This window comes from Giraffa tippelskirchi, chromosome 3, assembly GCF_054371585.1.
Source record: "Giraffa tippelskirchi isolate mGirTip1 chromosome 3, T2T-mGirTip1v1.2.pri, whole genome shotgun sequence".
In the NCBI taxonomy this organism is placed as follows: domain Eukaryota; kingdom Metazoa; phylum Chordata; class Mammalia; order Artiodactyla; family Giraffidae; genus Giraffa; species Giraffa tippelskirchi.
The window spans coordinates 14,306,589-14,331,645 of record NC_137277.1 but is presented as its reverse complement, the minus strand read 5'-3'; the positions used below and the strand labels follow the sequence as shown (position 1 = coordinate 14,331,645).

General features: G+C 40.3%; 1 long non-coding RNA gene across 1 annotated transcript in view; it reads left to right on the top strand.

Moving 5' to 3' along the window:
- The window catches only part of LOC145541106 (uncharacterized), a 39,673-nt gene extending 15,180 nt beyond the window's left edge, over positions 1-24,493 (top strand). Inside the window, exons 2-3 of the long non-coding RNA XR_014078778.1 lie at positions 9,964-10,149; positions 23,008-24,493. This is a non-coding gene — a long non-coding RNA (uncharacterized LOC145541106). The remainder of the gene's footprint in view (positions 1-9,963; positions 10,150-23,007) is intronic.
- The last annotated feature ends 564 nt before the right edge of the window (positions 24,494-25,057 follow it).

The following is a 25,057-nucleotide window of genomic DNA, read 5'->3' as shown; positions in this document are numbered from 1 at the left end:
TGTCAATCCCAAACTCCCAGTCTATCCCTTTCCCCTACTCTCCCCTCAGGGTGGTTGTTGTTTAGTTGCTAAGTCATGTCTGACTCTTTGTGACCCCATGGACTATAATAATCTGCCAGGTTCCTCTGTCCATGGGATTTTCCAGGCAAGAATACTAAAGTGGGTCACCATTTCCTTCTCCAGGAGACCTTCCCCACCCAGGGATCAAACCTGCATCTCCCGCATCAGCAGGAGAATTCTTTACCACTGAGCTACCAAGGAAGCCCCTAGGATAAGCATAAGGTTGTTCTCTAAGTCTGTGTGAGTCTGTTTCTGTTTTGTAAATAAGTCCATTTGTATCACTTTTTTTAGATTCCAAGTACAAGTGATATCATATGTTTGTCTTTCTCTGACTTAGTTCACTTAGTATAGTAATCTCCAGGTCCATCCATGTTGCTGGAAAAGGCATTATTTCATTCTTTTTAATGGCTGAGTAATATTCCACTGTATGTAGGTACCATTTTTAACTTTTTGAGAAATTGCCAAACTGTTTTCCAAAGCAATGTTACCATTTTACATTCCTACGAGCAATATATGCAGATTCCATATTCTCTATATCCTTTCCAATGGTTGCTGTTGTCCGTTCTTTTGATTATAGCTATTTTGTTGGGTGTAAAGTGGTATTTCATTGTAGTTTTAAAAAAAAAATTTATTTATTTTTAGTTTTACATTTTCTGGCTATGTTGGGTCTTAGTTGCATCACACAGGATCTTTGGTGTGGTGCACAGGCTCCAGAGTACATGGGCCCAGTAATTGTGGTGCACAGGCTTAGTTGCCCTATGGCATGTGGGATCTTAGTTCACAGACCTGAGCTCAAACATGCATTCCCTGCATTGGAAGGTGGATTCTTAACCACTGGACCACCAGGGAATTCCCTTCATTATGGTTTTAATTTGCATTTCCCTAATGACTAATGTGGAGAAGGAAATGGCAACCCACTCCAGTATTCTTGCCTGGAAATTCCCATGGACGGAGGAACCTGGTAGGCTACAGTCCGTGGGGTCGCTAAGAGTCGGACACAACTGAGCGATTTCACCTTCACTTTTCCCTTTCATGCACTGGAGAAGGAAATGGCAACCCACTCCAGTATTCTTGCCTGGAGAATTCCGAGGACAGCGGAGCCTGGTGGGCTGCCGTCTCTGGGGTCGCACAGAGTCGGACACGACTGAAGCGACTTAGCAGCAGCAGTAGCAGAATGACTAATGATGAACATATTTTCATGTGCTTATTGGCCATTTGTATATTTCCTTCAGAGAAATAGCTATTCTCATCCTTTCCTCATTCTTTAATGGGGTTGTTTGTCTTTTTATTGTTAAATTGTAAGAGTTCTTTATGTAGTCTGGATAATAGTCCTTTACGAGATATATGGTTTGCAAATATTTTCTCCCATCCTGTGGATTATCTTTTTACTTTCTTGATGAGGAAGAAGGAATAATAGAAAGAGGCCATTAATGGATAAAGAGTTTCTTTTTCAGGTGAAAAAAAATGTTCTGGAATTAGATAGTCATGATGGTTATACAACTGTGAATATAGTAAAACCACTGAATATATTAAAATGGTAAAATTTATGGTACACGAGGTACCTCTCATTTTTAAAATATAAAAGTCACTTTAAAAAGTATCAGCTGACCCACATGACTTCAAACCTAAAATCACCATTTCATTTGAGTTGAACATTTTTTTTTTTACTGATGCTGCTAGATGCTCAGATACAAAGATGAAAAGACTTTGTTTCTACCTTTAAAGAGGCCAGAGTCTAAAAGGGGAGACCATTGTATACATACTTCATTTTATTTGAACTTGGTTAGGACTAAGATAGAGGTGTGCTTTGGGATCATGAGGGTCATACTAAGAAACCTGGGCTTCATTAAGGCAGTAAGGAATCATTGAAATTTAAGCTGGGAATTGACATGATCAGTTTTGTGTTTTAGATACATCATCTTGGCAGCTGTGTAGAAAATTGCTTTGAAGGCAGCATGGCTAGTGTCAGAGACATCAGTCAGTAGACAATTGCAGTAGTTTGACTGAGAAGTAGTGGAAGCTTGAATGAAAGCACTGGTGGTAAGAATGGAGAAGAGGAGGTCAGGTTCAAAAAATATTAGGTAAAGTGCTACAAAACTTGGTGTGATGATGCATGAGGGGGAGGGAGAAGGCTGAGATAACTCAGATTTCTGGCTTGGGTCAGTGGGTGGAGGTGGTGACATTAACTGAGAAAAAAATATAAAAAGAGGAAATTTGTGGGCTTAAATAATAAGTTTCGTTTTGCACCAAACTTTGGCATGAGACACCTGGAAAATGATCAAATGGTTGTGTCCAGCAGGCAATAACTTCACTCTTTCTTTGATACAGCTTCCTGATCTATAAAATTGCAGTATTGTAATGAAAATAAACTAACTATTAGAACTGGTGTTAGGGGTATTCACTAAATCTGCTTTGGGAAAATTGCAAACTCTATTAACTATTAAATATTTGCCTAGCTTTCTGAAAAGAAAAAAGAAAACACGCTGCTCAGTGGTATCAGAGGCATGTTTATATTTACAGGTGCAACTTCATTTAAGCCAACCCAATGAAAATACAAAAAGATCAGTCAGAGGGTGATAATTTGCTGTCCCCAAAGACTCAGTGTAAGATTCTTTTAATTAGGCACTCCTTCTAGTGAATATAAACCAATTTGCCTTAGAGATATTAGACTTACATAAATTTCAAAAATAATAAAAGTTAACATTTATTTTGTGCTTGTTGCATGGTAGGCAAAGTGCTAAGCTCTTTATAACTATTAGCTTTTTTATTCTCACATTAACATATTGAGGTAGATACTCTTAGCATTCTCATTTTATAAAGAAACAAATGAAGGTTTAGAGAGGTTAAATAATAGAACCAAGATCATTAATCTAGTAAGCAATAAAGCCAGGATTCAAACTCAGGCCTCTCTGACTCCAAAGTACAGGTTTGTGACGAAGAGCTATTATTCTATATGAAAATCTATGGTTATATGCATGCTTAGATCAATTTAATGATCAAAATAACAATCTAATTTAACTTAAGTGGAAATTATTGACCTTCCACTATTGCATTCTTTGCAGCCAAAGGTGGAGAAGTTCTATACAGTCAGCAAAAATAAGACGAGGAGCTGACTGTGGCTGAGACCATGAACTCCTTATTGCCAAATTCAGACTTAAATTGAAGAAAGTAGGGAAAACCACTAGTCCATTCAGGTATGACCTAAATCAAATCCCTTATGCTTATACAGTGGAAGTGACAAATAGATTCAAGGGATTAGATCTGATATAGTGCCTGAAGAACTATGGACCAAGGTTCGTGACATTGTACAGGAGACAGGGATCAAGACCATCCCCAAGGAAAAGAAATGCAAAAAAGAAAAATGGTTGCCTGAGGAGGCCTTACAAATAGCTGTGAAAAGAAGAGACGCAAAAGGAAAAGGAGAAAAGGAAAGATATACCCATTTGAATGCAGAGTTCCAAAGAATAGCAAGGAGAGATAAGAAAGCCTTCCTCAGCGATCAGTGCAAAGAAATAGAGGAAAACAACAGACTGGGAAAGACTAGAGATCTCTTTAAGAAAATTAGAGATACCAAAGGAACATTTCATGCAAAGATAGGCTCGATAAAGGACAGAAATGGTATGGACCTAATAGAAGCAGAAGGTATTAAGAAGAGGTGACAAGAATACACAGAAGAACTATACAAAAAAGATCTTCATGACCCAGATAATCACAATGGTGTGATCACTCACCTAGAGCCAGACATCTTGGAATTCGAAGTCAAGTGGGCCTTAGAAAGCATCACTACGAACAAAACTAGTGGAGGTGATGGAATCCCAGTTGAGCCATTTCAAATCCTAAAAGATGATGCTGTGAAAGTGCTGCACTCAATATGCCAGCAAATTTGGAAAACTCAGCAGTGGCCACAGGACTGGAAAAGGTCAGTTTTCATTCCAATCCCAAAGAAAGGCAATGCCAAAGAATGCTCGAACTACCGCACAATTGCACTCATCTCACACGCTAGTAAAGTAATGCTCAAAATTCTCCAAGCCAGGCTTCAGTAATACGTGAACCGTGAACTTCCAGATGTTCAAGCTGGATTTAGAAAAGGCAGAGGAACCAGAGATCAAATTGCCAACATCCGCTGGATCATTGAAAAGCAAGAGAGTTCCAGAAAAACATCTATTTCTGCTTTATTGACTATGCCAAAGCCTTTGACTGTGTGGATCACAATAAACTGTGGAAAATTCTAAAAGAGATGGGAATACCAGACCACCTGACCTGCCTGTTGAGAAACCTGTATGCAGGTCAGGAAGGAACAGTTAGAACTGGACGTGAAACAACAGACTGGTTCCAAATAGGGAAAGGACTACGGCTGTATATTGTCACTGTGCTTATTTAACTTATATGCAGAGTACATCATGAGAAACACTGGGCTGGATGAAGCACAAGCTGGAATCAAGATTGCCGGGAGAAATATCAATAACCTCAGATATGCAGATGACACTACCCTTATGGCAGAAAATGAAGAACTAAAGAGCCTCTTGATGAAGGTGAAAGAGGAGAGTGAAAAAGTTGGCTTAAAATTCAACATTCAGAAAATCTAAGATCATGGCATCTGGTCCCATCACTTCATGGGAAATAGATGGGGAAACAGTGGAAACAGTGGCAGACTTTATTTTTGGGGGCTTCAGAATGACTGCAGATGGTAACTGCAGCCATGAAATTAAAAGATGCTTGCTCCTTGGAAGGAAAGTTATGACCAACCTAGATAGCATATTAAAAAGCAGGGATATTACTTTGCCAAAAAAAGTCCATCTAGTCAAAGCTATGGTTTTTTCAGTAGCCACGTATGAATGTGAGAGTTGGACTATAAAGAAAGCTGAGTGCCGAAGAATTGATGCTTTTGAACTGTGGGGTTGAAGAAGACTCTTGAGAGTCCCTTGGACTACAAGGAGATCCAACCAGTCCATCCTAAAGGAAATCAGTCGTGAATATTCATTGGAAGGACTGATGCTGAAGCTGAAACTCCAATACTTTGGCCACCTGATGTGAAGAGCTGACTCAGTTGAAAAGACCGTGATGCTGAGAAAGATTCGGGCAGGAGGAGAAGGGGACAACAGAGGATGAGATGGCTGGATGGCATCCCCGACTCAATGGACATGAGTTTGAGTAAACTCTGGGAATTGGTGATGGACAGGGAGGCTTGGCGTGTTGCAGTCCGTGGGGTTACAAAGAGTGGGACATGACTGAGGGACTGAACTGAACTATTGCATTCATATCCTTAATTCCTCTCTAGAATTCCTACTTAATTTCCAGATTCATTCTCTAATTTTCTTGTAGGTCTCATTTTTCTCTCTGCCCATCTTCCCATCCTCTCATCACTTTGTTCTATTTGGTACACAAATTGAAGATGTTCAGTAAAAAAGGGAGGCTTCTGCTTTGAAATAGCAACATTTATGGTAGCTCTCAGAAGGGCCTTTGTCCAGCTCATTCCCTAGCTCTGCTTCCAGATTCAGGACTCATTGTGGTTCAGCCCAGAAGCCCATCAACAGAAAAACTTATTGGAGGAGGAGGAAGGGCCAAAGCAAATGTAGGTTCATGACAAGATGGTACCAGAGGAATTTGCTGAGTCGGAATGGAGAAGTGAAGAGCCATTTGTTCTTCATTAGACAGCGTGGCTGTGCTTTTTCCAGAAAATGGAAAGAAAGCCAACTGAGCAGGATCATGTGTGGCAGTGACACATTTGGGTACACAGAATGGGCACAACAGAGTTCTTCACAAGATGGGGGTAGGCTGGCAGTAACTACTAGGGGCTCGCCTAAAATATGTTTGGCGAACTTCCCTGGTGGTCCAGTGGTTAAGAATCTGCCTTTCAATGCAGGGGACGCAGGTTCGATCCCTGGTAGGAGAACTGAGATCCCACGTGTCTTGGGACAACTAAGCACCTCAATGAAGAGCACCACAACAGCAATCTGATGCCGCCAAAGATAATAAAATATAAGTAAATAAAGAAGATATGTTTGAGTGAGGGTATTTCTGGACTCCTCAGACCTACTTAGATTGTTCAGGCTAATAACAATCCCTGCCCATGGTTATTCATTTGAATAGTGACCAAAAGTTTTTGGAGGGACCTTGCCAAAGGACAGAACTTTAATTTAACTTGCAGATTTTAAAAAAACTGTTGGACTGAATTTATCTTTTCAGGATGAGACGGCACCTCAAATAATCAGGATGCATTGTGCTCAGGATCTAATTTCCCAAATGTCAGTATGGAATCCATTTCAAAAGTAATTCACTTTGCAATGTGTTTTCCCCATTACACTCATATGGCAGAAATTATTGCAAATAATAGCCTACAAAGCTGGGATCGTCATTAGATCAGCTAAAGGGTCAGATTGGGCTGTTGATGGTGAAGCTTATTTCTGTTGAAAAGACAAAGAGAATTCACACTATTTCAAAAATAAACATATTTGATTTCTTCTATCAACTCTGCCTCTTTCTGGATTCACATATTCGCTCCATTCTTCAAGCCTGTCTGTACATAGTTGCTTGAACATGACTTACTATTTTGACTCTTTGCTTTGCGTGTTCTTCTCCCTGCTTAGAAAAATCTATGCCCTTTCTCTTCTGTATATTCCCATCTAACCTTCAAAACTAGAACATATCTCTTTTCACACGCCTTTCCTAGGAATCACATTGCAAATGTGATCATTTATTATTTTTAGTTCCCTTAGCTATTGCAGCTTTCGTTTACACTATACTCTTTTTTTCTTGAAGCTATTAAAATATTTCTTTGGATTTCGCCTCAAATTGTGTTGTGTGTACATGTTTTAGCCCCAAATTATTAATAGATTTTACATTCTTTGAAGAGTTCAAGAGCTGTGGTTTTTATTTCTTTAGCATCTAGTAACAGAACAACAACTCACAAAAGCTAAATACCATATTTGTGATCCACTCCAACCAGTCATAGACATTTGACAGTGATACCAAGGAAGATTTTATTAAACAGGTATCAAATCAATTTCAAGAGATTAAAGATGAACATCTAATCTGTCCCTTGTGATTCTTTCATCTCAGAAGTTATTAAAGCTTTTTTATGTATGTTTATGGTAATTACCTTTATCAAATCTCCATATAACAGTTTATTAACTAATGGATAGAAGGTTCTGTCCTAGAAAACACAAGGTCATCTCACTCATTACCAACTTATTCTTCAACATATTTAATTATTCAACAAATATTTACTGAGCACATACTGTATAGAAAACATATAGTAGACACTTTGAAAAGACATTAAATTTACAGAAGAAACCAAGAAACACAAAGTGAAATAAAAACAAACAAAAATAATAGCACAAAAAATTGTCAGTTTAGGTTTTGAATAAGTGAGCCATACAACATGGTGCTGAGCTAGAGGGATGGGAGAAGAGATATACTTGAAGCGTCAGTGAACTCTTCCTGAAGATGTTGTGATGTAAATTTGGCTTCAGAGAATGAGCAAGGGAGAGACCATAGGCCCAGAAACAAGAATGTATATGCCGTGTTTGAGTGGCAGTGGATGTTTGTTCCATCTCCATGAAAAGCTTTTTAAACATCACGTCCATTCATCACAAATAAAAGGGGGAAAAGTGGAAACAGTGACAGATTTTGTTTCCTTGAGCTCCAAAATCACTGCAGACACTGACTGCAGCCACAAAATTAAAAGATGCTTGCCCTTAGAAGAAAAGCTATGACAAACCTAGACAGCATATTAAAAAGCAGAAACATCACTTGGCCAACAAATGTGTGTATAGTCAAAGCTATGAGTGCCAAAGGATTTATTTGAACTGTGGTGCTGGACAAGGCTCCTGAGACTACCTTGGATAGCAAGGAGATCAAACTAATCAATCCTAAAGGAAATCAACCCTGAATACTCATTGGAAGGACTGATGCTGAAGCTGAAGCTCCAGTATTTTGGTCATCTCATGCAAACTGTCGACTCATTAGATAAGTCCCTAGTGCTGGGAAAGATTGAAGGCAGAAGGAGAAGAGGGCATCAGAGGATGAGATGACTGGATGGCATCACCGATGCAATGGACATGAACTTGGGCAAAATCCAGGAGATGAGGAGGCCTGGTGTGCTGCAGTCCTTGGGGTTCCAAAGAGTCGACACGACTGGGTGACTGAACAATAATGGTTTTTCCGGTAGTCATGTACTGATGTGAGAGTTGGGCCTTAAAGAAGGCTAAGCACCAAAGAATTTATGCTTTTGAATTGTGCTGGAGAAGACTCTTGAGAGTCCCTTGGATTGCAAGGAGATCAAACCAGTCAATCCTAAAGGAAATCAACCCAGAATATTCATTGGATGAACGGATGCTGAAGCTGAAGCTCCAGTACTTTGGCTACCTGATGCAAAGAGCTGACTTATTGGAAAAGACCCTAATGCTAGCAAAAATTGAGGGCAGGAGGAAAAGGGAGCAACAGAGGATGAGGTGGTTAGATGACATCCCCAACTCAATGGATGAGTTTGAGCAAACTCTGGGAGATAGTGAAGGACAGGGAAGCCTTGCGTGCTACAGTCCATGGGGTTGCAAAGAGTCGGACACGATTTAGCAACTAAACAATAACAACAACATTGTTATTATTCTTGTTTTGAACAATTGGTACTAGTTTAGATATCTTCTTTCTGGTGCTGTTTGTTTCTTCCTGCGTTTCTGGGCTTCTAGTTCATTTTCTTTCTTTCTTTTTTTTAATACAGAAACTTTAAAAAAAACTATTTATTTATTGACCACACCATGTGGCTTGTGGGATTTTAGTTCCCCAACCAGGGATGAAACCCAGGTCCTTGGCAGAGGAAGTGCAGCATCCTAACCACTGGACCACCAGGGAATTCCCCTAGCTCAGATTCTTGGACTTCTACTTGAAGAATTCCTTCTGTTATTTCCTTTTAGTGCACATCTGTTGACAATGAACTCTGTAGGTTCTTATTTTTATGAAGATGTCACTGTTTTACCTTAATTTTTAAAGAATATTTTTATTAGGTATAGGATTCTAAGTTTGCTGTAATTCTTCCCACTCCAAAGATGTAATCCCATTGTCTTCTGGTTTCCATCATTTATTTTGGAAGTTTTATTGTACTGTCAACTTTAGCTCATTTGAAGATAATGTACTTTTTTTCACTCTGGCTGACTTTAAGCATTTTTGTATTAGCATTTAGTTTTCAGTGGTTTGACTAAGTGTGGTTTTCCTTGTATTTATTCTGATTCAGATTCATAGGAGTGACACAGATGATGAAATGGTTAGATGGCATCATCGACTCAATGGACATGAGTTTGAGTAAACTCTGGGAGATCATGAAGGACAGGGAAGCCTGCGTGCTGCAGTCCATGGGGTGGCAAAGAGTTGGAGATGACTTAGCAACTGAACAACAGATTCATAGATCCTATTGATTCTATACCATAATGTCTTCTATTAGTTTGGGGAAATTCTTGGCTAGTATCTCTTCAAATATGGTTCATGCCACATTCCTTGTTTCTGCTCCTCTGGGACTCCAGCGACAATCATAATGATACCTTTCATCATGTCCTATATGTCTCATATTCTTTTCTCTATATTCCATACTTGTTTTCCTCTGTGCTTCAATCTGGATATTTTCTATTTCTCTATCTTCTAGTTCAGTAAGCTCTGCTGCTAGGTCTAATACTGTTAAACCCTTCCATTGGATTCTTAATTTAGTTATTATACTTTGTAATTCTAGGATTCATAAGTAATTCTTTTTTATTAATACCAATTCTCTGCTGAAATTCTCCATATTTTCATATAAGTCCTTGAACATACTAATTACATTATATATGTATGTATACATATATATATATATATATTTTTTTTTTTTTTTTACAGCTGTGACTAAATAAATAACTCAAGTATGTTTGTCCCCTATAGGTTTACTTCCATGGTCTATTTCATCTCTTGATTTTCAATCATTTGGTCCTGTTTCCTGCCATTACTGATTTTTTTTTGAATGCCAGACTTGATAAAATTGCAAGACTCTGGATGATGTGCTATTCTCCAAAGCAGACTTCACCTTCTGGCAGTGAGGTACACTTCAGGCACATTGCCTTTATCCAGGTAAGACTGGCTTACCCTCATTCTAGGGCATAGCCCTTCCAGGACTTAACTTAAAACCTTCTTTGTTTATCAGAGTCCTTTCTCCTTAACCAGCCCTGTAACAGTTAATTTTATATGCCAGCTTGACTGGGCCAAGGTGTACCCAAATAGCTGATAGAAACATTATTTCTGGAGGTGTCTGTGAGGGTGTTTCCTGGAGACATTAGCATTTGAATCAGTAGACTAAGTAAGGAAGAGCACCCTCACCAAAATGGGCGGGCATCATCCAATCTGTTGAGGGTCTGAACCGAACAAAGAAGTGGAAGAGGAGAGAATTCTCTGTCTCTCTCTTGAGCTAGAATGTCCATCTTCCCCTGCCCTCCAGCCTTGGTGCTTCAGGTTTTTGGGCCTTTAGATTCCATGACTTACCCCAGTGGGTCCCCTCTCTCAGGACTTCAGCCTCAGCCTCGAAGTGAATCATCAATTCCTCTGGTGATCAGGGCTTTGGACTTGAACTAAATTATACTGCCAGCTTTCCTGTTCTCCAGCTTGCAGATGGAAGATCATGGGACTTGCCTCCATAAGTCCTTGAGTCAATTTCTGTAATAAGTCTTAGGAATTCCCTGGTTGTCCAGTGGTTAGGACTCTTTGCTTGCATTGCAGGCGGCACAGGTTTGATCTCTGGTCAGAAAACTGAGATCCCATAAGCCAGGTGGGGTGGCCAAAAAAAAGAATTGCTATAATAAATCTCTTCTATTATCTATCAGCTGTCTATCCATCCATCCATCCTACTGGTTCTGTTTCTTCAGAGAACCCTGACTAATACAGATCATGAACTCCAACTTTTGTTTCCCAGGACAATCTCGAAATAATACTAGTACTAATACTATCACCATTGTGGATAAAATAAACTTAAAAAAATTTTTTTTACTAATGTTCTGCTTCCTTTTTTTTATAGTTGAACTACGTCTACGTTGTCAGCACATATAGCCATTATATAACATACTCCTTCTTTGAGCCCTCACTTGATCTTACTTGTGTAAGAAACTATTTAATGTTCACCACCAAGCCTTACACTGGTGTCTCCCCAGTCATTTTGTATTGTCTGAAGCTCATTTACCTGTAGGTTCTTCAGAAAAGCCTGATTGGCAAAATATTTCTTGAGTTCATAGGTGTCTAGTAATTTTACTAGATTTTGTCATTCTGTGCTTCTGGTATGTTCTATCAGTGTGTCATTTCAAATATTTTTTTCCAGAAAGGATTTCTTGAATATAGTTTTAGTATTGGTTCTGTTCTCTTATTTTTGTTTTCTTCTTTAGGGACTTCCGTCATCCGTATTTTGGATCTTCTTGATCACTCTTCAATATCTGTCACTTTCTTTCAAATCCTTTTTTGTTCCTTCATCTAAAGTTTTTTAAAGATATTTTCTTCTATTTGACTGATTTCTTGTCAGGCACTACTGTTCAATTTGTTTGCTCTTAGTTCCTCTCTAGAATACTCTTTATTTCTTAAATCATTGTTTCTTTATTTCTTATTATTTCTGGAATCCTATCACTTCTTGTCTGAGTTTCAAATTCTTTATTTCTGTCATTTCATATCTTTTATTATTTTCTTAGTGTCTTTTAGCTCATCTGGAACTAGTAGTTATGCTTGTTGTCTGTTTTATGGTTGTCTTTCTGGAGTGCTTTCATTGTCTGTAGGAATGTTACTCAGCTCTTTGTCTCCCTTTCTCTTTCCTTAAAAGAACTATGTGACTTCAAAATTTTTCTATTGCTTCTTTTAATGTGAAATTAGTTTCCCTGAACTTGTTTTTTTCAATTTATTTGTCTGTGCCAGGTCTTAGTGGCAGCATGCGTGATCTTTAGTTGTGGCATATGAAAGCTTTTTTGTGAATAGTTGCAACATGAGGGATCTAGTTCCCAGACCAGTGATTGAACCCAGGCCCCCTGCACTGGGAGCATGGAGTCTTAGCAACTGGACCACCAGAGAAGTCCCTAGTTTTTCTGAACTTTTGTTATAAGGTGGCATTCAGGAAAACTTTCCTTACTTCATAGAACTTCCTCTGATTTGGGGGCATGTCAAAAAATCAGGCAACTTGCTTTATGGTATTTCACCACTTTGTTTTGGAGCTTTTTTCCCCTCCTCTCTGTTGTCCATGTCCTGTTCAACTTTTATTCTACTCCAAGTATTTTATCTTTTTGAGGTTCTGTCCTACAAAGAGGTTGGTTTTGCAAGTTCATAGGAGCTAGGCTGCTCCAGCTTCTTCAGACCTTATTCCCATGGGCAGAGGAGCCTGGCAGGCTACAGTCCATGGGTCCACAAAGAGTTGAACACAACAGAGTGACTGAGCACATGGTTTTGGTTAAAACCCCTTCCAGGTTCAGCTGGGGTTCTCACATTGCTTGCCCTCATCCCAGTCAGTGCCTTTGGGCCATTTTGGGGTCTCCTGTTCTCAGGTCCATCAGGTGTAACTTCCTTATTGTTTCTTTCACATGGAAATGATACCATGAAGATCTTGGGGCTGTTGATGGTTGATACCCCCCTGCTTGCATTTTTGGAGTTGGTGAAGACACCTTGTCACTTGGTTTTGTTGCAAATGTTGTTCATGGGTTTTAGGTTTTGCTATCCATTTGTTCTGTCTGTTTTTATGTAAGAATTCAGAGAGGATGAAAAATATGCTACTGATGCTGTCATCTTCCCAGAATCCTCTCCTGAGTTAATTCAATTATAAGTGTATTTTGTATTTCAGTCCCTCTGGGAGTCTGCTCATAACTTATGGGTGTTGACATTTGCTTCTGCTTGGGTCTGAGAAGGTTAAAGGCTTTAAATCTTAGCTGTTTAGGATACCACAATTAATGACCAAACATAAGGAAGCTAAAATATGAATGTAGTAAATTGCCAACTCACATGAATTTTTTTAAAAAAAACCTTTAAATTTAATTACAGCTGAAATATTTCTGAGGATGTGGGGATTGCTTTTAAGAACAAATGAAAGAAACCATTTGTGTATATATGCTTAGAATTAACACAGTGCAGCTTCCATTTATGGGGTACATATGCATAAATTACTTTATACATGCTCCATAGGATATAATATATTTGCATATATTGTAAATTTTATTTTAATTTTATGGCTCTTGTACTTAGGAAATTGTAACAACTGGAAAAAAAATTTTTGATCTTTAGTAGGTGGGCAATCATTCAATACTATCATTAATTAGCTCTAAAAAGAATCTAGCATGGACTTTTAGAACTAGAAAGTATCAAGTCTCTTTTACAGACCAGAAATCTGGACAATCCAGTTACATTCTGCCTCCAGAACCTAACTCAACGTGTTGAAGTACAAACAATTTTTTTTATTTAAATATAGTTGATTTACAATGTTGTATTAGTTTCAGGTTTACAGCAAGGTGATTCATATGTATCTAGGCTTCCCAAGTGGCTCAGAAGTAAAGAATCCGCCTGCCAAGAGGAGACACAGTTTTTATCCCTGGGTTGGGAAGATCCCCTGAAGAAGGAAATGGAAACCCACTGAGTATTGCTGCCTGGGAAATCCCATGGACAGTGGCGCCTGGCAGGCTACAGTCCATGGGGTTCCCAAAGAGTCGGACATGACTGAGCCACTGAGAACCACTATATATATTCAAGTATTCTTTCTCAGATTTTTCTGCATTATAGGTTATTCTAGGATATTGAGTATAGTTCCCTATGCTATACAGTAGGTCCTTGTTTATCTGGTCTATACATAGTAATGTATATCTGTTAATCCCAAACACTTAATTTATCCCTCCCTTCCCAACTTCCCTCTTTGGTAACTATAAATCTGTTTCCTATATCTAGTATAGACAATTTTTTAACAATTAACAGTATCTGTAAGAAATAGCTTTCTGGTTTGGCTATCTAGTTTTCCTACCAGATGAACTGAGGTGTACTGACAACAAGCATAACAGACAGAAACAGTACTTAAGCAGGACTTCAAAAAATTATAACAGAGCTATGGTAGCTAGGAAACAGCAGCACAGATAGTGCAATGAAAAGGAATAGTTGAGGAGCCAGGGGTAACTCTAGGGCCGTGTTATGATGCTATGTGAGTGGCATTGCACACAGTTGCCATAGCTACGGAGCTGCACAAGCTATAGACATGCAGACCCTATGTACCCACCCACTCTGCTGCTATTGCTTTCCACACCTGCCCCTCTGAGTTTTCTACAGCTCCAGTGTAAGGAGAAAAAGGCCATATGGCTTAAATCAAAATATTTTTTTCACTTCTAAAAATCAGAATACCAGAGATTCAGAGCAGAAGGCGAGGAAGCATTGGAAAACGCTTCTTTCCCAAGGGTCAGGAGGTTTCAGAACATCCATTTCAGGAGGAAAGGCTGGTGACCTTTAGTCACCCACCTCCATGTCTACTTTCATGTTCCTTTTTACCCTCTCTATTCTTCTCCTGGCAACACAGATCCTGTCTCTCTCTGCCTTCCCCACCCCCCAACTCCCTGTCTTGACAGCAGCACCAGGGAGAGTTTTAATATTATTCAAAGGAATATATGTGGATTAAAGTGCTAGAGCAGGGATTAGATATTTTGGTACTCTGTTTTCTTCCAAGGGCATTAAAGAAATTATTTTGGATGCCACTGCCAGCTTTAAAGCAAAACCAAAGTAAGCCAAAAGGGGAAAGAAAAATAGTTGTTGAGGGTAGGGAGTAGGGAGGAAAAACAAAGAACAGGGACTTTCCTGGTGGTCCAGGGGGTGAGAAGAGAAGAACAGGCAGAGCACAGGGGACTGCAGGGCAGTGAAACTCTTCTATGTAACATTTTAATAGTGGCTACATGTCACCACGTATTTGTCCAAACCCATAGACTGTGCAACATCAAGAGTCAATTCTAGGACCTTCCGGTGGTTAAGACATCACCTTCTAATCCAGACGTGCAGGTTTGATCCCAGGTAAGGGAGCTAAGATCCCACATGCTCCATGGCCAAAAATCCAAAATGTAAGACAGAAACAATATTGTAACAAATTCAGTAAAGGCTTTAAAAATGGTCCACATCAATAAACAACAAAACACTTGGGCTTCCCTGGTGGTCCAGTGGTTAAGAATCCACCTACTAATGCAGAGAACATGGATTCAATCGCTGGTCTGGGATGATCCCACATGCCACGGGGCTACTAAGCCCGTGTGCCATGACTACTAAGCCAAAGTGCTTAGAGCCTGTGCTCTGCAACAGGAGAAGCCACCACTATGAGAATCCCACACACTGCAACAGAGTAGCCCCCACTTGCCACAACTAGAGAAAGCCCACGAACAGCAACAAAGACTCAGCAAAGCCAAAAATAAATAAATAAATCTTTAAAAAAAAAAAAAAAGTCTTTAAAAAATAAAAACAAAGAACAGAAGAAGAAAGCATCCTGGGTATAATTAGGGAGGTCTGTAGGTATCTCCCTGGATTTGGGGGTGGTGAGATGGACAATGACAAACCACTGGGGATGGTGCCCAGCATAACATGTAATTTTCCCTGGTGTACTCTACCTGATGACATAACTTGTCAAGTGGGGAACTTACTTCTTCACATGCATAGATATCATCATGTGAATTGAATGGTTGAGGGACTTTCTGAACCTATTTTGGAATTTCCCATGAAGCCTCCAGATCCTTTACACACACATTCTTTCTCCGCTCATCCCACATAAGACAACTCTGTCCTGAATATCTTAAACTGGTGTGGCAGAGAGGAAAGATAGCTTTGCCATCTGCATTAGTTTCCTAGTTAGTTAGTTGCCATAACAAAGAACCACAAATTAGGTGACTTAGAACAACAAAAATTTATTATCTCACAGTTCTGGAGGCTGTTGTTGTTGTTCAGTTGCCAAATCGTGTCTGACTCTTTGTGACCCCACGGTCTGCAGCACACCAGGCCTCCCTGTGCCTCACCATCTCCCAGAGTTTGCCCAAGTTCATGGCCATTCCATCTGTGATGCCATCCAACCATCTCATGCCCTCTTCTCCTGCCTTCAATCTTTCCCAGCATCAGGGTCTTTTCCAATGTGTCGACTCTTCCCATCAGGTGGCCAAAGTATTGGAGCTTCAGCTTTAGCATCAGTCCTTCCAATGAATATTCAGGATTGATTTCCTTTAGGATAGACTGGTTGGATCTCCTTGCAGTCCAAGGGACTCTCAAGAGTCTTCTCCAGCACCAGAGTTCAAAGGCATCAATCCTTTAACACTCTGCCTTCTTTATGGTCCAACTCTCACATAACATCCAAAATCATACTTCTTCTGAAACCTGTTGGTGAATCCTTGCTTGCCCAGTCCTAGCTTACCCTGGTTTGCCTATAATCCTTTCTATTCCTTGGCTTGTAGATACATCACTCCAATCCTGCATTGTCACGTGGAGGTCTCCCTATGCCTCGTCACATGACCTCGTTTTTCACAAGGACACCCAACAAACTGGATTACAGTTACATATATTCAATGGACTACTTATTACTCAGCCATAAGAAGGAATGAAATTGAGTCATTTGTAGAGACACAGATGGACCTAGAGAGTGTTACACAGAGGGAAGTAAGTCAGAAAAAGAAAAACAAATATGGTACATTAATGCATATATATGGAATCTAGAAAAATGGTATATAGATGATCTTATTTGCAAAGCAGAAATAGAGACACCGATGTAGAGAACAAGTGTATGGATACCAAGGGGGAAGGGGAGGGGTGGGAAGAATTGGGAGACTGAGATTGACATATATATATATATATATATATATATATATATATACTATTGATAAGTATGTATAAAATAGATAACTAATCAAAACATACTGTATAGCACAGGGAACTCTATGGAATGCACTGTGGTGACCTGAATGGGAAGGAAGTCCAAACGGGAGAGGATTTATGTATACGTATGGCTGATTCATTTTGCTGTACAGTAGAAACTGACACAACATTGTTAAGCATCTATACTCCACTAAAAATTTCTTTTTATAAGTGGAAAGAATTAAATACTGAAAAAAAAAAAACTGGATTAGAGGCCCACCCTACATCACTATGATCTTACTCCTGACTTCTTACACAATTTGAGCTCATTTGTTTAAGAAAAAAAATGGTTAAGTATATTTTAAGCAGCATTTCTATGTGCATGGACTTGGAAATGGGGCTCTTTCAAATTACCTCCATTCTCCATATTGAGCAGAATTTCCCATACCTTTTAAGATGAATAGCCTTTAAATGAATGACTTGATAAGATGTTAGCTAGAAGGTTATGAAGAGTCATGAAGGATTTTTTTAGAGGTGAGAGATGAGCATATACCTATGCACAAGGAGAGAGACCGTGGACAAGGGAGAAATGACAGATCAGGAATGAGAGGGAATAATATGTGTAGAAACAAGGCTTGAATCAAGAATGGAAGGTCTTGGGATTTGGAGCACAGGTAGAGGAATTAGCTTTGAATGAGAGTAGCTTCACTTCTTCCTTAAAAACAGGAAAGCAGGAAAGAAAAGGTACAGGCTTACTTCAGTTATTGGGGAGAGTCTGGAAATAGGTGCCAGATACCTTTGTTTTCTCTGTGTTTGGATATAGGGTGAGCAATGGAGTTGGAAGCCTGGGAAGCATGGAAGCTTTGCAGTATTAGTTCTGAGGAATAGGAGAATGAGTCACATATGCATACATACAAGGAATTCCAAATAGACAGGCCTAGGATGAAAACTATGATTTATAATGCACCAATACTAGGTGGCTAGGTAATGTATTTAGGGCTGAGTAAGCCCTAAACTACTCACAAAGAGACAGTAGAGAAGTACGTAGTTGGGTTGGTAGAGGGTTAGCATTTGCAAGGCAGTTACAAATAAAGGACAGTCAGGTAAGGGTCCAGAGGATGGGAAGCGAGTGGATGAAATGATGAAGTACAGAAGTTGAGCTGACCTTGAACTAAACCCATTGAACTAAACCTCAAGTGGTAACAGGAAAATGGAACAGACTGGACAAAGGTTGATGACAGCGCCCCAGTGGTACCTCTAGAAATGGCAGCATCACTCAGGATGCAGTGTTGCTGTTGTGAGCAGGTTTTCTACCTATCCCTTAGGTAGCAATTGTCCTGTCATTGTGGTGACAAATACACTCTATTTTTGCCTTGCTATTATATATATATATATTACTTTAATTATTTAATTTTTTTTGTGGAGAGGGGGGAACCGCACTGGATCTTTGTTGCTTTGCGCTTGCTTTTTCTCTAGTTTCGGTGAGTAGAGGCTACTCTTCGTTGTGGTGCTCAGGCTTCTCATCGTAGTGTCTCCTCTTGTTGTGGCTCCCTGGCTCTAGAGCATGAGCTCAGTAGTTGTGGCGTACCAGTTTAGCTGCTCCATGGCATGTGGAATCTTCCCAGACCAGATATCAAACCTGGGTCCCCTGCATTGGCAGGCAGACTCTTATCCACTGTCCCACCAGGGAAGTCCACTGTTGCTAATCTTGGTACATAGATTAACTATCTCCAGAAGTCTCTAAACTCCCCAAGAGTGAGCATGAGATTAGTATGGCCAGTACTCAACCCTATTGAACACAGTCCTCAGATCAGGCCATTACATTGGTCTTTGACCTTTGGATCAGGTGTCCAGCCTTGGCCCAATCAGCTGAGGTCAGGGTGATGGGGTCATATGGCATGTACTTGATGCATAAGGGGCTTCTCAGAAATGTCAAAGACTTCTTACAATACTTTCCAGAAAGAATAAAACTGTAAGCAGGACTGTTCTCATAAACATTGGAATAACATTTCTCCTCCTGGACTTCATGACAGGTCTCCATCCATTTCTCTCTTCTCTCCCTTTTGGGGAGCTGGACATGGTTCAAAAAATTCCCTTTATAGAGCACCTAATTTTGTAAGTTGCATATGTTGTAGCTGCTTGAAAATTTACTCCACCCACACTCCCTATTCACATACACACATAAATAAGCTCATACACTTATATATATATAAAACCTTGGATCCCATTTTTGAGGAAGAAATGAATTATTTTCTACACATAGCTTTCTTTCTGGCATGCTGATATTAACAGTAGTAATGTAGAATCTTTCAAAGTGTGATAAAATTAATGGTTTCAGTTTCAAGGTGGGATTTTTTACCACTTAATATAAAATATTCTGGCAAAGTCTACCAATGTCTATTATCTAGAGCAGGGCTCTGCAAACTCTTTCTGTAAGGAACCAGAGAGGAACTATTTTAGGTTTTATATCACAACCACTATCCATCACAACCACTCAACTCTCTCTTTGTAGGACTAACACAGTCGTAGACAATATGTATATCAATGAGTGTGGCTGTGTTCCAGTAAAATTTTATTTACAAAAGCAGACAGCAGGCTGGACTTGGCCCAAGTTTGTAGTTCACTGATTCCCTATCTAGAGGATAATTATTTATGGCTTCTCCTATTAGGCTGGGTAAGAGCTGAACCTCCCAATAGTAGTGTTTTTCTAACAGATGGCCTGGAGGTTCACAGCTCTATTGACTTTCCTTATGTAGATTTAGTTATACAATAATAAACAACTGAAGGTCACCACATCACACAACTCTGGAGCCATGCAGTGCCTAGCCTGTGTGGCCATATGCAGCAGCACTGAATGTATTTAAAGTGTTTTTCTGCTGTTCCAATCTGAGACCAGATTGAAGAAGTGAAGTGAAAGTCACTCAATCATGTCCGACTCTTTGCGACCCCATGGACTATAGCCTGCCAGGCTCCTCTGTCCATGGAATTTGCCAGACAAGAATACTGGAGTGAGTAGCTGTTCCCTTCCCCAGGGGATCTTCCCAACCCAGGGATTGGACCCAGGTTTCCTGCATTACAGGTGGATTCTTTACCGTCTGAGCCACCAGGGGCCAAGGAATAGGTTGTGTGTTCAGTTATTTAAACATCCAACATATTGGTTCAGACACTGTGACAACAGCCAATAATATATCAAATAAGATCCTTGTCCTTAAGGAGCTTGTGGTTTAGTAAGATGTTTGCTAGAGCTGCCATAACAAAGTACCACAAACTAAGTGGCTTAAAAAAAAAACAAATTTGAGACTTCCCCTGTGGTCCAGTAGTTAGCAGCCTTGCAACGCAAGGGGACGCAGGTTCGATCTCTGGTCTGGGAACTAAGATTCCACGTGCCATGGAGCAACTTAGCCCATGCATGGCAGCTACTGAGCCCACACGCCACAACTAGAGAGTCTGTGCACCACAATGTAAGGTCCCGTGTGGCACATCAAAGATGAAAGATCTCAAGTGCTGCAACTAAGACCTAATGCAGCCCAAAAACTAAATAGGAAAATCATCTCTCATGTCAGACTCTTTGCGATCAAACCTGGGTCTTCTGCACTGAAGGCAGGTTCTTTACCATCTAAGCCACTAGGGAAGCCCTGTCACTATTATTTTAAAACACACACACACACAGAAAGTTGTTATCTCAGAGTCCTGGAGGTTAGAAGTCTGAAATCAAGGTATGAGCCAGGCCATGCTCCCTCTGAAGTTCACATGGGAGAATCCTTCCCAGACTTTTAGCTTCTGGTGGTTTGCCTGCAATCTCTGCCTTATAACTGCAGCTCTTCAATTTTTGCCTCTATCATCACATGGCATTCTCCCCTCTTTTGTCTGTGTCTCTCTTTTTCTCTTCCATTAAGGATACCAATCATAATAGATTCAGAGCCCACCCTACTCCAATATGACCTCATCTTCTCTGAGCTAATTATATCTGCAACAACCCTATTTCCAAATAAGGTCATACTCTGAAGTACAAGGAGTTGGGACTTCGACACATCTTTTTCGTGGGGAACACAATTCAGTCCATAACACAAAGTGAGAATACATGTGAAATGAATGTGAAAACTTAGGGTTGCTATGATGGAAGTCGGTATCGAGTACATGGTGATAGCAGAGATAGAGAAGATAAATTTTACCTGGGAGAGTCAGGAAAGGTGGTATGAATGAGGTGAAGCTTGAGCAGATTTTGGAAAATGATGCTGAATGTTTGCCAGGTGCACATGGGGTGTGAGCTGGGCCTGGGGATTGGAAGAGCATTCCCTGTTGGAGCAGCAAGAGAGGCAGGAAGTACTGTAGTATGATGTAACCCATTTCATAATGGTCCACTACAACCTGAGAGGGCTTTGGGCTTCCTGTTTTTCAAAGAAATAAAAGTGAGGTCTAAACACTTTGGCTATTCAATGCATCTATGAGTTAAGATCACTGGCAGCTTCAAAATTTCAATACAGAAGGGGATCAGGAGGATAATCTAATTGGAAGGTAGGTGACTAATCAAAGCTACGTGTGCATAATAAACACTGTTTTTTCTCTAGTTTTGCTTAGTTTGCCTGTTATAGATGAATAAATATAGTAATGCTGTCTAAATATGCCTTCATTAGCATGTCACATAAAATGGAGAAAATTGCATATTTCTTTTTAAAATTACTTATTTTTATTTATTTATTTGACTGCACCTGGTCTTCATTGTGGCATGCAGGATATTTAGTTGTAATGTGTGGGATCTAGTTTCCCGACCAGGGAGGGAGCCTTGGCCCCCTGCTTTGGGAGCACGAAGTCTTAGCCACTGAACCACCAGGGAAGTCCCAACTGCATGTTTCAAAGAATAAGCACACTCAGAGGTGGCTTGAAGGGCCCGTGATGGAGACTTTGAAAAAACGCCAACCCTCCTCCTGGCCTCTCACCCATTCACATCTCTAGGGATTGAGTGTTGATTCTGTTCCTAACACTGTACTAAGTGTTACATGCATTATATCTCATTATCTCTAATTTATAGAAGAAGGCAGTGAGGTTGAGAGGGGTTAAATACATTGCCCTACTCAAACAACTAGTGATTTCATTTTAATGATAATCTAAAAAAAGTATAAATACGTGAACTAGGGTGCTGCCCTGTCCGATGCAGTAGCCACTAGCCACATATGTCTATTTAAATGAAAATTAATTATTGAATAAAAATTCCTTTCCTGGGTTACACTAGTCCCGTTTAAGTTCTCCATAGTCACATGTGGCCAGGGCTGCCATGTTGGACAGTGCAGATATAGAACATTTTAATTAAGAGTAAGATGAATACTTTATCACTGAGTACTGTCTCAGGATTTTGCTCCTGTTTGCTTTGTGTCTGTGATCATTTTGGCATGACATAGCATTCCTAATTTTCCCAGGCAAATAAGAATAGAGTTGGCCTTAGTATGGAAATAATGCATTACCACTGTATTAATGAAGGTAATCTAATAGTTCAAATAAAGAAAAATGGAGAGATCATTTCATAAATGCACCAACATCAAAAGAGCCTGCCCTGTGGCAATCAGTACCCTGTTTACTCTGTAATCAGTTATGGAGTTGCTGCAAAATAGCATCATTCATCTCATTAAATTAGTACTGTTTATTTAAATATCATTGGCTCCTTAGTTTTATTTAAATTTATTATTTTAAAACGCCTTTGGTTTATAAGAACTATAACTTTTAGGAATTTGCACCTAGTTTTTTTTTTTTATAGATTTCTTTATTTGGCTGCGGTGGGTCTTTGTTGCTGCACATGGGCCTTCTCTGATTGCTGCAAGCAGGGGCTGGCTACCCATTGCAATGGGTTCTCTTGTTGCAGAGCACGGGTTCTAGGGCTTCAGTAGTTGCAGCACGTGGGCTCAGTAGCTGTGACTCACGGGCTTCAGATTGCTGGCTCTGTAGTTGTGGCCCACGGGTTTAGTTGCTCCGCGGTACGTGGGATCTTCCCAGACCAGGTGTCCCTTGAATTGCAAGGCGAATTCTTAACCACTGAACTACCTGGGAAAACCTGCACCTAGTTTCATTTGTGCACATATTAAGATAACATTTATACTAAGGATAATTTAAATAACTTATTTAACTTATATGCAGAGTACATCATGTGAAATGCTGGGCTGGATGAAGCACAAGCTGGAATCAAGATTGCTGGGAGAAATATCAGTAACCTCAGATATGCAGATGACACCACCCTTATGGCAGAAAATGAAGAAGAACTAAAGAGCCTCTTGATGAAAGTGAAAGAGGAGAGTGAAAAAGTTGGCTTAAAACTCAACATTCAGAAAACCTAAGATCATGGCATCTGGTCCCATCACTTCATGGCAAATAGATGGGGAAACAATGGAAACAGTGAGAGACTTTATTTGGGGGAGCTCCAAAATCACTGCAGATGGTAACTGCAGCCATGAAATTAAAAGACACTTGCTCCTTGGAAGAAAAACTATGACCAACCTAGATAGCATATGAAAAAGCAGGAACATTATTTTGCGAACAAAGGTCCATATAGTCAAAGCAATGGTTTTTCCAGTAGTCATCTATGAATGTGAGAGTTTGGCTATAAAGAAAGCTGAGTGCTGAAGAATTGATGCTTTTGAACTATGGTGTTGAAGAAGACTCTTGAGAGTCCCTTGGACTGCAAGGAGATCCAACTAGTCCATCGTAAAGGAAATCAGTCCTGAATATTCATTGGAAGGACTGATGCTGAAGCTGAAACTCCATTACTTTGGCCACCTGATGCAAAGAACTGACTCATTTGAAAAGACCCTGATGCTGGGAAAGATTGAAGGCAGAAGGAGAAGGGGATGACAGAGGATGAGATGGCTGGATGGCATCCCCAACTCAATGGACATGAGTTTGAGTAAGCTCCAGGAGTTGGTGATGGACAGGGAAGCCTGGCATGCTGCAGTCCATGGGGTCACAAAGAGTTGGACACGACTGAGTGACTGAACTGACTGAATTTAAATAAATATAAGAATAAATATAAGAAGGGATAGCCTATCCACTCCAGTATTCTTGGGCTTCCCTTGTGGCTCAGCTGGTAACGAATCCACTTGCAATGTGAGAGACCTGGGTTGGGAGGATCCTCTGGAGAAGGAAAAGGCTACCCACTCCAGTATTCTGTCCTGGAGAACTCTATGACTCTATAGTCCATGGGGTCACAAAGAGTCGGACACAACTGAGCGATTTTCACAACAACAACAAGAGCCCTCTTGGCACCAGTATGCCATAATTCTATCCAGGGATGTATGTTATACGTATTTTTAAATGTATTTATTTTTGGCTGCACCGGGTCTCCATTGCTGCACGTGGGCTTTCTCTAGTTGCAAAGACGGGGGCTACTCTGTGTTGCAGTGCTCAGGCTTCTCATTGCGGTGGCCTCTCGTTGCAGGGCACAGGCTCCAGGCACATGGTCTCCAGCAGTTGCTGCTCAGGGGCTCTAGGCTGTGGACTCAGTAGCCATGGCACACAAGCTTAGCTGCTCGGAGGCATGTGGCATCTTCCCTGACCGGGAATCGAACCCATGTCCCCTGAATTAGCAGGCGGATTCTTATCCACTGGATCACCAGTCCCTACCCAGAGATACACTATTAATAGAAGACTAACTGCAGCAGTGGCAAGACTTTCACACTGACAAAGCACAATATTCTAATCACCCCCTGTTCCAGAATTCCCTTCGTGAACCTTGATTTACACCATTCCTAAATGCTGAATTTTCCACCACCTCATTCATAGTTCTTAGTACACAGAACATGTTTGTAGTGAGGAAGGAGACCACAAAGCAGACTTACACTTCTCATTTTCTGGCTCATGAATATTTTTTTCCTCGTCTTCATCAAAGCAACTATTCTCAAGCACCTCACGGATGGGAAATAGGACTCGAGAGTGTCATTTTCATATTACCACTTCACAATGTTTTACCAAAAGATTTCGTGTCTTCTCACTTAATCCTCGGCCTCCAGCTTCCCCCTTGAAATCTGCAGATGAATTTCACACTCTCAGAGGCAAACACTGCTTTTCTCGCCATACATGAGAAACAGGCTTATCTAGGCTGGGCTGTCTCGCTGGGCGCACCCCAGGGGTTACCATCAGCTCAAGCTGGTCTTTTCACTGTGATTGTAGTCATCAGAGAAGCCCATTCAGGCAA